Source organism: Mauremys reevesii, linkage group 1, assembly GCF_016161935.1.
Source record: "Mauremys reevesii isolate NIE-2019 linkage group 1, ASM1616193v1, whole genome shotgun sequence".
NCBI classification, from domain to species: domain Eukaryota; kingdom Metazoa; phylum Chordata; order Testudines; family Geoemydidae; genus Mauremys; species Mauremys reevesii.
The window spans coordinates 152,799,865-152,815,464 of record NC_052623.1 but is presented as its reverse complement, the minus strand read 5'-3'; the positions used below and the strand labels follow the sequence as shown (position 1 = coordinate 152,815,464).

Here is a 15,600-nt window from a genome sequence, read left to right as displayed (position 1 = left end):
TATTTTATATTTTAAGTAATACAGGGACTCTTAAAATCCAAATTTTAGGCCCTTAAATATATTTTGCATCATATGCAAGTAAACAATCCTGTGAAAAGCCTGAATAAAGCCTCTGGGCCCTAATCTCAGAAACCAACTATAAGTCTAGAACGAGGGCCAGCTCTACCATTTTTGCCACCCCAAGCAAAACAAAAAAAAACCTGCTCAGACTGCCGCCGCCCGAACTGCCAAAGCAAGGTTAACAAAAAAAAAAAAGCCACCCGGACTGTGCTTCCTCAAGAATGGACGGAATGCCACCCCAGGCACGTGCTTGCTCCAGTGATGCCTGGAACCAGCCCTCTCTAGCACCAAACTTATTTTGATATTTAGCTGAAGGAAAAACCTGAATCTGAAATTTGAGGGTTTAAAATGCAGATCTGAATCCAAACTCTCCCAAATTTTGGAGTTCATGGATTTGATGTTCAGATATGACCCATTAAAGAGAGATTTGTGCTGCAAATCTAGATCCAAACCTAGATCTGGGGCTGTGGTTTGGATAGATGGCATTGGTATGGCTCCTCTGTATCTCTCTCCACTGTTCATGGATTTCTCTGGGGTTTAGGTGAGAGATAGGTGTCCAGACACCTAGAGAGAGACAGCAGTGCACATGCCAAGAAGCAGAAACATAGGCACCTAGGGAACTTTTACTGCAACATTTTAGGCTCTGAGTGAATTTAGGCACCTACAGGCTAGGCGGCTGCCGAGTGGGTTTTCTGGATCATAGTGGTGCCTAAAAATGGGATTTGGGCACCTAAATCTGTGGTTGGATACCTAAATTCCTTTGTAACTCTGAGCCTATCTGCCTGTCGCATGACTCAGCAGGGTATTTAAGGAAAGGATGTATCCTATTTTAGGGGGCTGAAAGAGGCAAGGGAAATGCTGAAGGTAAAGAAATTTGGAGTAGATATAAGGTGTACATTTTTAACAGTGAGAACAGTTAACCAATGGATTCTCCTTCATTGACAATTTTTAAATTGAGATTGGCTGTTTTTCTAAAAGATATGCTGAAAGAATTATATGAGGGAAGTTTTATGGCCTGTGTTGTACAGGAGGTCAGATTAGATGATCACAATGGTCCCGTCTGGCCTTGGAATCTATGAAGTCTCCATGGATGGCTTTTAGTGTTGATCAGGGCAATTGCCTTGGTCTTCCTCATGAGTTTTGTGCTTTGAACCATAAGTCATGTCCTGAGGTAAGGTCTTGACATAGAATTGGGCAGAGCGCTCATTCTTTTCTAATTTAAGGAGAGAGTCCAAAACACTTTACAGGTAACGATTTAATTTTTAACCCAGCAGTGCATACACACAGTTCCCATTATTCCTATCAATGGAATACCTTACATGTGAAAACTATTATTATTACCTGCTGTTGTGGTATCCATTTGCCTAAGCCTTGATAGTAGTCCCCTCTGGAGTTCTTTATCATCTTCTTGAGTCTTGACAATCCTGAATAATTCTGTCTTATTTGCAAACAACTCATTATTCAAACTCTCTCCCTCCCCCATCCTATCTCACAAAAGACTATATTACATAACATCGGCCCTGGCACCTTAGCTTGGAGAAGCTCCATTGTTAACTCTACGCCATGTTGAAAATTGGCCAGTTATTCCTATATAGCTTCCACTAATATCATGCTGAGAACTAAGTCAGAGCAAAAAGTAGTACCCACTCAATCCCAGACACTATTTCCTGGAGAAGCTGGGTTTGTCTTGAAATGTTCCACTCCAAGTATGGACCCAGCCTACCCTATTTTGTTTGTGAGGTCAGAAGAGATCACACTCTAAAGCAGGGGTTCCCAAACTTGATTCGCGGCTTGTTCAGGGTAAGCCCCTGGCGGGCTGCGAGACACTTTGTTTATTTGAATGTCCGCAGGTACAGCTGCTCCGAGCTCCCAGTGGCCATGATTCACCGTTCCCGGCCAACGGGAGCTCCAGGAAGCAGTGGCCCGGCCAGCGCCGCTTCCCGCCTGCACCAGGAAAGGTGAACCGCGGCCACTGGGAGCTGCGAGCAGCGGTACCTGTGGACGCTCAGGTAAACAAAGCTTCTCGCGGCCTGCCAGGGGCTTACCCCTGACCAAGCCCAGAATCAAGTTTGTGAACCCCTGCTCTAAAGTGATGAGCAGATGTTGAATCTGAGTCCTCCCTCACCTATACCAAACCCACGAAAAAAATGCAGAAATTGGGCTTCTTTTTGGCTTAATTGGCTTGTGAGTTGCTTGTTGGCTAGTTTTTGGCTTGTAGCTTGTTGCTTCTTTTTTTATTTATTTTTATTGGCTCCCGGCAAGCAGGGGCAACGGAGGGCAAGCAGGGGTAAGAGGGGAGAGAGTCAGGGGTGCACAGCGGGCCCACCAGTCCCAGACTGCATGCCGGGGGGATTTAGTCACATAGAGCGTTGGGGTTCTTAGGGATTGGCTTGTTTTGGCCTTGTTTTGAAATGGGATTAGCTTGATTTTTGGCTTATTGTGAACGTCAGGGGGCTTATTTACCATGTGAAAATTGGCAGCTGTGAGCTATACCAGTTTGATATCACTGTTCCTCCATTGACTGCCATGGAATAATGTCTAACTTACACCATTGTAAGTGAGGAGAGAATCAGGTCACATGTTTTGAGTAGGATGTTGCAGTCCAGAATTTCCACTGGGGAGTTCTCACATTTGCAAAATACTTACTTTTGTGTGGCCTTAAAGGCTCAAATGTCTCTTTCTCTCTAGTGATCAGCACAAATGACAAAAGCTGCATTGAATGAAGGACAGTTTACCAGGTAAAGAGATGAGAAGCTCACTTACATGAACAAATTATCCACTACAACTATACTTGTGAAGACATTTTAAAGAAGAGATAATTGGGGTTCAGTGTGAATTAGTTATACGTTGGTGCAGTTTTTTTTATGATGAAAATCAAAACTCTCACAGGAAAAATGTTAGAATACTATTGTATCAAGTCATAATAATGCACATGTACAGTATTCCTAGTTCCTTTTATCATGCAAACTAGTCCAATTTGAAAGCTGATATATATTGGTTTAATATGAGATATAGGCATAGAGTTATTTTTGTTCTTTTTATAGCTAGATATATTTATGATATAAAGACATTTATGCATTCATGAGCTCATTAATTTACCAATGATTAATTGGAAGAAGAAGATGTTTCTCATTTCATATCTTCATGAATACCTCCTGGTTACTCATCTACTGAGAAGAATGGAATTGCATTATATTCTACAAAATCTTGAGTAACTTATTATATTCTGACACCATACAGCTAGTACTGTCTTGCTGAAACTGTTGCTACCATGTATTCTGCAAATCTGCATTTCTGTAAGTTGCAGCTCTGAGACAACCTTTATAAATAGCAACAGTAAGGCCACAGTAAGAACACCACTTTTAACATATTAGTCCTGTTCCTGTCCTCATTGGTGGAGATCTCACAGTTACAGGAAATAGCAGTGGAAACAACCCTATCTTTTATTTGTTTATCTAAGGCCTGATTTTTCAGAGCTACTGAGTTTCCAGAACTTCCATTAAAACTACTAGGAGATACTGAACACCTCTGAGAGTTAGGCCCTTGATGGCTACAAGTTTTTTTTGTTTTTTTTGGGGGGGGAGGGAGAGGGGCATTAAAAAGGAAGAGGGAAGAAATGAAGACAGTCTCCAATATATCAAGTCCCCCCCCTCCCTTTTTTTTTTTAGCTTCCTGCCATCTATCTCTAGATGAGAAGGCACACTGATAGCAGGTGAAATATAGTTCTTATAAAATTTGTAACAGGGAAGACAGGAGATGCAATAGCTTTTAGACTACACATTAACGTAACTTAGAAACAAAATGAACAGCACATTACTGAAACAGTACAAGGAAATAAAATGCAAATCCTTAACCCCCTGGATAATTAGTATGTCACCTAGCTCTTCACTCTTTGTAAATGTTGCATTAAATAGATACATGGAATTCTGTTTAACCTTTAGATGACTGCCAACATTTCTCTCCATTTGTATTTGCTTTGGACAGATTTCTGCCTTGGAAAAACTTACCATGCAGCTAATATCATTCTCTGCTCAGAGCCATCCTTATCCATATGCAAAGTACACAGTTGCATAGGGCACCAGGAAATTTGTGGCACCAAATTTCCCCAAATTTCTTGGTGCCCTGTGCAGCTGCGTGCTGCTCCAGCAGCCAGCCCGATCCTCCGGCCAGCTGAGCCGCCCAGGAAAGCTGCCCCTGCCCCTGCTCTGCCTTTTCCCCATGGCCCCTACCCCTACTCCACCGCAGCCCTGCCCGCACTCCATCTCTTCCCCAGAGCAATGTCTCGGGGGACTGCAGCAGGGGTTGGGTGCACCCTACACTCACCGGGCGGTGGGAAGTGGAACAACCCGGCCCCAGCCCGCTCCGCTCTGCCAGCTCCCAGCCATGTCGCCGGTGAGTGCTGGGGGGCAGTTCTCCCCTGCCCCCCAAGGCTGGGAGCCAGGGGAGCAGAGTGGAGTGGGCTGGGGCTAGGTCACTCCTCTTCCTGCCACCCTGTGAGTGCAGGGTCGGGCCCGCCCTGCACTCACTGGGCAGCAGTAAGTGGAGCAACCCAGCCCCAATCCGCTCTGCTGGCTTGTGCTGGGGTGCAGTTCCTCTCTGCATCCCAAGCCTGCTCCTGCCCCCCTGTGGAGGCCTGGCGGCCAGCCCCACCCGATGCAGAGCTCTGGGGATCCCCCCACCCCTTGGAGGCCTGGGGCCACACCAGGGTGGGTGTAAGGATGTTTCGCGCCCTAGGCAAAACTTCCACCTTGCGTCCATCCCCCCCCGAGCCCTGTGGCAGCCCTCCACCATAAGGCGCCCCCTCCGGGCAGCTCCCACCCCTCTGCCCTGAGGCGCCCCGTGGCAGCTCCGCATCCCCCGCCTTGAGGCACCCCGCAGCAGCTCCCCCCTCCTCCCTGAGGCGCTCCCCCCCGCGGCAGCTCCCCCCAGCCTGGGGAGCCGTGCGGCAGCTCCCCGCCCCAGCTCACCTCTGCTCCGCCTCCTCCCCGAGCATGCTGTTGCCGCTCCACTTCTCCCGCCTCCCAGACTTGCAGCGCCAATCAGCTGTTTGGCACCACAAGCCTGGGAGGGGAGAGAAGCAGAGCGGGGCAGCGTACTTAGGGGAGAAGGCGGAGCAGAGGTGAGCTGGGGCAGGGAGCAGTTCCCCCGCGTGCCGCGCCCCACCTTACTTGCTGCAGGCGGCCCTCCCCGCGCCCCCCTGCCCCAGTTCCCTCCACCTAAATGTCGATGACAATCGGGTTGGCCGAAGATCCAGCCGCTGCAGTTGCCGCTGAAGGACCCGAAATGCCGCCCCCCAAATGCTAGCACCCTAGGCGACTGCCTAGGTCGCCTAATGGGTTTCACCGGCCCTGGGCCACACACACACACCCCACAGAGGAGCTGCATAGGGCACCAAAATGTCTAGGGACGGCCGTGTCTCTGCTGTTTGTAGTTTTCTGCAATTATTTTAAATTGAGTGACTCTAACCTGGTGTTCGCACCTGAGAGATTTGATTTCAAACTCTGTTTAATGGTACCTTAATCTAAAAAAAAAAAAAAAAAACCGAAGAAACACAAGCAATCAACTGATAATTGTAAAGGTAGCAGAGCATGTCCCACTTTGTGAATTGGGAAAAATCAGTCATTAATTGTCAGCAAACAACCAATTTACCTAGGGAGCTGATCCTGATTCACTAAGCATTTTGTAAACATTCTATTGATTTTTTTAAACTGTTGAGTATGGTTTATAATCTCAATAACCTATGTGGAAACCAATGATTACATCAGTTAACAACTAGTTTATGAGAACATTAACTTTTGCCTCAAGCAGTTAATAGAAAAACTATAATGTAGTTTTTGCCTTTAAACAAAAAATGACTTTGGTGGTTGATAATGAGCAATTCTGAGATGATGATTCCTTGAGCGTTTTTCAGAAGTCTTTGGAGGGGAGAGTCTATAAGCTATGGGCTTTATTGCGCCTCCTCTTTTCTGTAATGCTTTAATCAGCCAACTGCATTGGAGATGAAACTGGGGCTATTTTAGGCTCCAATTCAGGAAAGTATTTAGCTGTGAATTTAAATCCTATTGAAGTTGCAGATGCCTAAAGTTAAGCATGTACTGAAGTGCTTTGCTGGATAGGAATGGACTGCCCTCTTCTACTGTGTATAGGTTCTTACACTGGACTCATCCGAGTGCCTTCCAGTTGGGCATTCAAAAACATGACTATACATCTGTCACTCATCTGTCACTTCTTGTTTGTTCTTTTTTTTTCTCCCCCGGGGGAAGAAATGTGCACAGTGGAGGGTCTTTTTGTTTTTTAATATACCTGTTGCTATTTGTGTGTTACAGAAGGCAAGGTCAAAGAAATGTGACCTTGCACTTGGAGTGGAAAGTGGTGAAGTTAGTGATGGTCCTTCATTCCTGGGAGAGTTCATTCCACCATCTCAGACTACCCCTGGAGAAAGTTTTGAACTGAAGCTTCAGCTCTTGAGTTGACCACACGTCTGAGGATTATTTTCTTGCATGTTGACTGGGGAAATTAGACCTATATTCTTCAATTTTCCCTAAAGCACAATAGACTACTGACTAACTTATTCTGTTTTAGATGCAAGCAATTTGGTCTCCTATTCAATTCCAAGATCTAGTCAGAAGTTTTAAGGGAGTTATTGTTAGCTGAAAAAGAAGATGTAGATGTTAAAAGTGACATGATACTGCACTTCTGAAAAGTATTTTGAGTGCACCCTCACTGGGAGATGTTGCACTCATCTGGTCATGTTCTGATTTCTGCTCTGTGGCAGGATTTGTTGGTTCCATTTTCTTGCCTTGTTTTTCTTTTTTTAATAAGTGCCTCCCTTGTCAACATCTTTAGTATGCAAGTTCAGTGAAATGGTCAAGTTAGTTATTGATGGTTGCAGCTAATGCATTATTATCAATCTTGTTATGGTAAGTAAATGTCAATATTTTTTTAATCCTGTTACCAAAGAAGCCATTTGTGCTGTGTCAACTATTGAACTGAAATCTAATCCATTTCCACAGAGTTCTGAAATATGGCAGAATAACCTTATTACATTTTCAGTTTAATTTATTTGTCTATGAGTTTCTTCACTTAAGGACATATTCATTAGTCTCGACAAACTTTGACAACACATGTTCAGCCAGGCATTATAGAATCTATAGCCAAATCTCTAATATCTATTTTATTTAAGAAGAAGTCCAAGCTGCAAAACTCACACACACACACACATATATATATATATATACATATATATATATATATATATATATGAATACTTTAAAGTCTGGATACTTTCAGACTGTTAGGTTTGAAACACTTCAGTGTAAAACAAGGGTTCACTTTCAAAATGTGGATCTCAATATGGGTTTTGATCTAAGTTTTTTGACTGAACCTCTGTAATTTCATTTTTTTAGTTTGATTTTTTTGCTCTCTCTTATGTGTAGGATCCTCTTAAGAGCTCAAAAATTATACCATCTACAGTGATGGTTAGCAATTATGAAATGGAAATGTATCTTTTTTCCCCCAAAAAAATCTTTGATTATGGAGACCAAGTCATCATACTGTAGCTTTTTTCTTTGACATCCCCATTTGGGCACTATCAGAAGGAACTGTGAAAACAAAATGGCTTGGCTTGGAATAAGTTTAATTAACTTGTCCTCCTTCTGCTTACTTGGCATCACCATAGAATAGAACCCGGAAGGACCTATACAAATGGTGGCTGTTTTTTATTTTGTAACCTCATTGATATTTTGGTAGACTTTTTTAAAATGTTTGGTATCAGAGGGGTAGCCGTGTTAGTCTGGATCTGTAAAAGCATCAAAGAGTCCTGTGGCACCTTATAGACTAACAGACGTATTGGAGCATGAGCTTTCGTGCATCCATCCGATAAAGTGGGTATTCATCCACGAAAGCTCATGCTCCAATATGTCTGTTAGTCTATAAGATGCCACAGGACTCTTTGCTGCTTTTAAATGTTTGGAGTCCAAATAACAAAGTCCAAATAAGTTTCAAGGCAGATAGAATTTTTGGCTCTGAATTAATAGATAGCCATTCAACTTGGATGAAGGATAAATTGTTTATTATGACATCTCAGAGTCTGCATTTGGGTGAACTTGATGAAGCTATTAATTACTTTCTGTACTTAGTGTTAATAACACTGTCACTATAAGCTTTGCTATTAAAAATGTAAATAGGATACTTAAGCTGCATTAGTACTTAAAAGTTTAAATGAAACAAGGCTCATCACATTCATAGTTTCAATGACCTCTAAAGGACAAATGAGAGTGGAAAATGACAAAAATCATAGATTTGATGCAAAAACAGTTAATTGTTATTGTGTATTAAAGTTTCACACACAAATAACTTTTTTCCAAGTACTAATTTTGTGTTATTTTCCATGTTGGTGTATTTCAGATGGGAATGTAAATATATTCAGCAAACAAATACATTTAAGCAGTTTATATTAATGACTAGTCTTTTCTATCCTGGTTAAATTTAAGATGAAGGCAATGCAAATGAAAATAGGAGAGAAGGTGACACGTGGGAGCAGAAGAGGTTAGAAGGAACAGAATAGAGGAAACAAGTCAAATTCATATGTCTAAATCTTTAAGCACAGTCTATTATTTGATCAAAGACACATTTGGTTTCAGTTGATATATTATTAGTCTTCATATTGATATAGCTAAATTTTTAAAAATATTGTTTATTTTATAAAATCCCAGACTTTCAAGGTTTATGTAACTTGTCTTTAAAAACAAACACAATAGCAACAACAATGTAGTTTGAAATTTGGCCCCAGTCCAGCAATGAGCGCGGCAGGGGTGGACTCCTACACCCTTTGACTTCCGCAGGACTATTCCTGGGTTCAGAGGTCTGCCTGTGCATAGCTCATTTTAGGATAAAGGTTTAAAATAGGAAGAAAAGATTTTGGGGATTTTTTTTTCTTTACAAACAAACAATCCCCAGATCCACCTCTAATTCAAAAGCTCCTGTTCCATTTTCAGACTCAAATCTTGCCATCCAAGAAATGAGAACATTTGGGTAATTTGAATACACTTAATTAGTCTGTAATGGACACTAATGCATCTGGGTAATTCAAAATGCTGTAACAAATCTGTGGCCTAACACAACACTGTCATTATTCTGCTTACTGTATCTCCTTGGAACATCACTGTGGGCTAGATTAGAACAATCTGCCCTAAGTGGCTGCATGTAGGTGCAGGGCAGGGTCTGAATTGTGATTGAGTCACTGTCTGGTCCCTGCTTCCCCCGTTGTGTCATGAGGGGAGTAAATTTTTCAGGCCCTGTTCTTGGCACAAGTTACTTCCTCCTTCATGCAAGCTCAGCTGCACCAGCCAGGATGTTCTGGGGCAGGGAATAGAACCAAGTTTCTACTCATTCTCCACTCCCACCCACCTGCTTCCCTGTCCATCTGTAGGTGGGGAAGTAAGCAGCTCTGATGAAAGTGTTGTCCTACTCACAATATTAGTAGCAAGTGCTGGGGCATCAAGGGTTTCTTTCTTCCCCTTAGATTCCCTGCATGAGCAAGGGTCACAATCCAGCCCAGTGGCCGCCAGAATAGACTTCCTATTCTACTGCTTCAAAAGCTTGGGTCTCTACACCTTCACCTGATGGAGAAGCTCTGTTAGCAATATAGAGTGGTGGCACACAGTTGAGAAGTTCTTGAAGTTGTGGGCAGTGGTGCCCATACTCACAAGCTAGTAAATTACAGTGTTCTTTAGGAAGCAGCAGTTAATGCATAGCAATAACTGCATTTGCACTTCAACAAGCATCTTCTTTGCACTATGCTTCTGATTATTGATGCAACAGTACTGAGTAAGGAATCGAATGGCAGTGTTGCTAGGCCACAACTGCACACACTCTTTCCCCTATACATGATGGTTATAACAGTGGAGTTAGCAGTTCAATATTGGATCTCTTCTTTTTTTATTCATGCTCAGTAATAAAGTGCTAACTACTAACATTGCACGTCTAATGGCTGTCCAAAGCTGATACGAAAACACACCCAAGCCTCTCCATGTCAGAGCACCTGTAGCAAAAGTTTAACCCACTGGTATGTGTGTGTTTTACCAGTCCACTTCTGTGCCCAATCCTCAAAGGACATTAATCTGTTACAGCCCCAGCTATGGGAGCGTTGACTTTTTAGTAGCCCTTGCACCAGATAAATCCTTAGTGCTCAAGTGCTTTAGCTCACCTGATATGTTGGTACATAACCAACAGTTCAGTCAGAAAATAAATTGAAGCCCCTGGTCAAAGTCTTCTACCTAATAATTATGCACAGCGATGTCTGCATTAAATATTTTATTTGGAAAGCATCAGTTAGCGAAGATCTCTAGGGATCTCTACAGCATGAATCAAAAGAGAGAGAGAGAGGTGCTGAAAAATGGGACCCACAAAAACCAGCACACTAGGTGGTGATTTATATAAATATAGAGTCATGGGAATGGGGTCTCCCATGGGGGTGCCCTAACCATCAAGCTATAGAGTTAGTCTCTTGCTCTCTCTCTGGCCCAATGACTCTCTACTTATTTATATAAAGTAGAACAGTTTCAACAGGATAGACTGAGGGAGCCTCACTCCAGAATATCCCATAGCCCAGTTGCCAGGGCATTCACCTAAGAGGTTGGAGACCTTTCTTCGACTCCTTTCTTCCCATCAGGCAGGGGAGCGATTGTACCTGGGTCTCCTACATCCCAGGTGAATGCTTTAACCTCTGGGTTAAAAGTGACCACTGCTTGCTCCTCTAGCCAGATTTTGAATGGGATCTGATGCAGTAAGTGAACTCTGGATTGGGCCCTGCAGGGAAATAGGCATTTGCCTGCCTGTCGCTCAGTTTGTGGATCAAACTGGAGCTGAGGTGTCAGATAGGCATTTGGACACCTGAAGTGAGGCAGCAGTGCACATGCCCAAAGACAGAAGCTTATGCACCTAGGAAACTGTTACAGCAAAAATTTAGGTACTCTGTGAGTTCTGGTGCATACAGGGTTAGGTGGAAGCTGAACAGGGGTTTTCTGGATCATAAAACCCCCAGTTCAGCTGCACCTAACTCTGTAGGAGCCTAAATTCTGTAGTTGCCTAGGTTTGTGCATGCCCACAGGCAGAAAGTCAACTAAGTCCTGATACCACCAAACAGCTTGCCATGCCTAAACTCTGGCAAGATTCACAAACTAAGCATTCCCCTACCTATCTTGCCCAATCTGGTAGCTGTGCTCAAAGCACACCTATCTGCACAAAAGACACTCCGTAGTTTTAGGTTTATAGAACTCCTTAGGGGGTGTGGTGGAGGGACAGATAGAGGTTTGAATCCCTACTCTGCCTGATTTGGAGCAGAGACTCCAATCCAGGTCTCCTACCTCTCACTTGAGTGCCCTAACCATTGGGCTATTAGATACCCGGGGCAGAGCTCTCTCAATCTGTCATGTTTAAAGCTGTTACACTTTGTATGAAATACTTAAGTAAACATTGGCTGAGAGAGCAATGCTATAAGCTGGTGGTTTGGGCACTTATCTGGGAGGTGGGACACCTAGGTTCAAGTGCTTGCTCCAAATCGGGCAATGTGGGGATTCAAACCTCAGTCTCCCACATCCTAGGTGAGTGTTCTCGCTATTGGGTATAGATGTGATAGATTTCAAGGCTAGCAGGGATCACTGTGTTCATCTACTCTGACCTCCTGTGTAACAAAGGCCATAGAACTTCCCAAAAATATTTCCAAGAGCATCTCTTTTTGGAAAACATCCAGTCTTCATTTGAAAATTGCCAGTGACAGAGAATCCACCACAACCCTTGGTAAGTTGTCCCAAAGGTTAGTTACAGTCACCATTAAAATTTACACCTCATTTCTGGTCTGAATGTGTCCAGTTTCAACTTCTACCCATTGGATCATATTATACCTTTCTCTATTAGACTGAAGAGCTCATTATCAAATATTTGTTTCTCATGTAGGCAGTTATAGACTGTAATCAACTCACCCCTTAACTTCTCTTTGTTAAACTAAATAGATTAAGCTCTTTGAGTCTATCACTATAAGGCAGGTTTTCTAATCCTTTAATCATTCTCCTGACTCTTCTCTGAACCCTCTCCAAGTTATCAACATAATTTTTGAATTGTGAGCATCAGAACTGTACCCAATATTCCATCAGTGGTTGTATCAGTGCCAAATATAGAAGTAAAATAACCTCCCTACTCCTATTTGAGATTTGCTGGTTTATATATTCAAGGATCTCATAAGTTCGTTTCACCACAACCTCACACAGGGAGCTCATGTTCAGTTGATTATCCACCCGACAACCACCAAATCTCTTTTGGAGTCACTGCTTCCCAGGATAGAGTCCCCCATTGTGTGACTATGGCCTATGTTCTTTGTTCCTAAAGGTGTACATTTACATTTAGTGGTTTTAAAATGCATATTTTTTGCTTGTACTCAGCTTACCAAGTGATCCAGATTGCTCTGAATTAGTGACCTGCCCTCTTTATTATTTACCACTCTCCCAATCTTTGTGTCATCTGCAAACTTTATAAGTGAGGATTATATATTTTCTTCCAGCTCATTGATTAGAAATGTTAAATAGCATAGGGTCAAGAGCTGATCCGATCCCTGAATAGAAACACACCCACTCTATGACAATTCTCCATTTACAATAACATTTTGAGACCTATCAGTTAGCCACCTTTTAATCCATTTAATGTGTGCCATGTTAATTTTGTGTCATTCTAGTTTTTTAATCAGAATGTTGTGCAGTATCAAATTTAATGCCTTACAGAAGGCTAAACATATTATATCAACATTATTACCTTTAGTAACCAAACTTGTAATCTCATAAAAATATCAAATTATTTTGACAGGATCTATTTTCCATATACTGATGTTGATTTGTATTAATTACATTACTCTGCTTTAATTCTTCATTAATGGAGTTCCATTTCTCCTGCTCCATTATCTTGCCTGGGATCGACGTCAGACTGATAGGCCTGTAATTACCTGGGTCATCCCAGGTAACTATAGGGTGGCACTGATGTCAGCTCATCAGGTTTTCTTGAATAACCAACTGACTTGGCTTAGGCACCTCCCTCCAGCCCAGAGTTGGATGCCTTCCTCCCTTTGGAGGGGTTGGGGCTTAGGACACACGTCCCTCTCCTCACCATTGCCTACCGGCTCACTCAGGAAGCTCCCCACTTAATATGCTGGCTTTTGTAAATCCCTTTATTAGGCACCTAATTCTCCCATACAGTCTATAGGGAAGCTGGGTGCCTAACTCAGGGTTGTGAATTCCACTAGCCAGCAAGGAGTTGCAATGCCTAAGTCTACCTTGTGAATCTAGCCCCATCAAACTAAAGCTCATCATTGAAGATATAATGTAATGTAAGATATAGCTAGCCTATATATAAAAATTCAAAGGGTTGCTTTAGTGGCTCAGAGATTAGCGTCTAAATTGAAATAAGAGATCTGGGTCTTGATGCTCCATTTCCATGGATTCTTAGGACATTAATAATACTTCAGGATCTGCATGCTCAGCCTCTCTGAAAGAAAGTGCCCTATGTTGCTCTGCTGTGACTGTTCTGAGGTTTATAGGAAGTGTTACAATGCAATCCTAGTAGATCCAGCAGGATACAGCGGACTTCAGAAGTGAGGAAAATGGAAATATACCTGGGTAAAACAACATTTAAAATAATTTAAAGCTGTGACACAAAACAACACAAACCACTGGATATTTAGGCTGTGTCTTCACTGGAAACACTGCAGCAGCATAGCTGTAGCGCTTCAGTGTAGACACCAGCTATGCTGATGGGAGAGGTTCTCCCGTCACTGTAGATAATCCACCTCCCTGGGAGGCAGTAGCTAGGTCGATGGAAGCATTCTTCTGTCAGTCTAGTGCTGTCTACATTGGGGGATAGATTGGCTTATTTTAATTGCCCAGGAGTGTGAATTCTTCATACTTTTGAGTGATGTAGCTGGGTCAACCTAATTTTTTAGTATAGATCTGGTCTTAGAGTTAAAACCTTCAGCACTTAAGCACATCTCAGCACCCCTACAGTTATGTTCTTGGTGTGCAAAGTTGTGCTTAGGTGTTGATGGTCCAGATTTAACTATGCGTTTCCTTCATTCTTATTTTATGTCATCCTTTTAATGTCCTTTTTTTGCTCAGTGTATAATAAGTCAACATCAACCATCTGTTGTACATTAACAATTTTAATCTTAATGCATCTAGTGATGCCTGGCTAAATGGCCTTTTGGACTTGGTTGCCAATATCAACAGGATGAGTCTCATAATTGACAAGGGTACATAATTGATTGTCACAAATGGAAATGCACCAATTATGGTGTACAGTGAGAAAAGCGCCTTTAGAGGCTGAGGCTTTTGAGCTGTACAAATGTAAATTTTCTTGAATTTAAAGGATGCAATTAGATCCTTAAAACAATATCAAAGAGTAGCTGAAGGAGGAGAATAAAAGCCAAATGAGGAAAATCAAATCAGAGCTGTAGACTGGCAATAAAGTGTTGGCAAATTAGCACTTTTCCAGCCCCAGTTCTCAGCTGCAGCATTGACAGAGTGCAATGAACAATGCAAGAGCCTCAAGTGGAGGCAGGTGCATCCAGTAATGTGTGCTGTCATCATCCAAGTGTAGTGACAGGACTCTTGCATCAGCTGATAGTTGAGGATGAAATACTGTAAAATAAAGTCTTCTTAGCATTGAGCATTACTCCTAAACTCAAGGCTTATCTTATTCCACAAGGTCAAGCTGAGGGGAAGGATTTCTCCTTCTGGTCTAACTTGAAACACTTGGAAAAAGAGTGTGTAATTCTGTCACAATTTCAATGGAAACTGGTCAAACTCTCTCACAGCCAGCACCTTCTTGAAATAACTGCCTTGTTTTGGTTAACTTCATAAAGGAAAAGTGAAAAAAAGAGAAGGGAAAGACCTCTTCCATGTTCTGGGAGAGCAGGCTCATATGCACCTTTTGGTCCAGTCACAGCCCACTCAAGAAAGAAGTGCAAATGGCAATTTCATATGGAAAAAGCAGAAATGTTTCACCCCCCACCCCCCGCTCTTTATCTGTAATGCCATTAATAAAGCTAGAGCAGTACTACCCATTCCATCCAGGAAACATTCAAAAACTATTATGATAGAACCTTGCAGAATGTATTATTTCAGACAAATTACAGCATTTGAGGGAAGCTACCTGCCATTGCCTTGAGGCAACCTGAAATTTCCCCTCACATGGCACCACAGCATCCTCACAGCAAAATGCAAACACAGCAAATTGCAACAGAGGAGAGAAAAACAAAGATGCCAGGGGGGCATGCATTCTGCAGCTGGGAATAGGATATAGACGATTGCTATCTTTTTCATGAATGATGGATCAGTAAATTGGAATAGTGAAATAATACAAAGGTATGTCTTGGGCTACACATGCAGAAAACTGTAAGCTGAATCTTGGCATATTCTGGAAACCTTGGAAACCATTTTTTTTGGCATTCTTAGAGTCAGGATACATCTCACCACCTTGTTGTAATAGACCCAAATATAC

General features: G+C 42.5%; 1 long non-coding RNA gene across 1 annotated transcript in view; it reads right to left on the bottom strand.

Annotated features, from left to right (window-relative positions):
• Nucleotides 1–15,600, bottom strand: part of LOC120397326 — a 37,531-nt gene that overhangs the window by 10,225 nt on the left and 11,706 nt on the right. The gene's annotated exons all lie outside the window — the stretch shown is intronic.